Here is a 656-nt window from a genome sequence, read left to right on the forward strand (position 1 = left end):
ACAATTCAATGATACCATCCCCCAGCGTATATCCGCCATCCGGTGCTTTTTTTTATGTATAAAAAAATTTTAATTCGGAAACCTGCATGTTGGAGTGTCTAGCAAGTCAGTCATCACCTGTCTAAGAGGAAAAAAAATTAGCAATCCGCCTGCGGCGGATAGAGTAGAATGTGTCGTTGTATGTCCGGTGCTTCTTCTTACGTAAAAAGTATAAAGTCGAAAACCGTGTTGGAGTGTCTAGCAGCAAGTCAAAATCGATTACCTAACTTTCAAGTTAGCCACCTAGGTAGGCAATCCACCTACTGTGGATTGCAGACCCAATGTTGAACGGCTATAAGTGAAAACCCTATCACATAACATACGAAATAATTTACGAAAAATACAAACTATCTACAATATAAATACAATTTACAAACAAATGTAATATGTAATATAACATAACATTTTGGGAAATGTGCAATTATAATTCCTAATAAATAAATAACATATATATAGGATACATAAAATATTAACCAATAAAATACATAAAAACATTTAACTATAGTGTCATATACTCGTATATATATTTATATGAAAAAAAAAAACGTGAAAAAAATGCAAAAACTTGCACGAAACCAAAATGAGCAATCCACTTACACAGCGGGTAGAGTGTATGA

This window comes from Acyrthosiphon pisum, chromosome A2 (assembly GCF_005508785.2).
Source record: "Acyrthosiphon pisum isolate AL4f chromosome A2, pea_aphid_22Mar2018_4r6ur, whole genome shotgun sequence".
NCBI classification, from domain to species: domain Eukaryota; kingdom Metazoa; phylum Arthropoda; class Insecta; order Hemiptera; family Aphididae; genus Acyrthosiphon; species Acyrthosiphon pisum.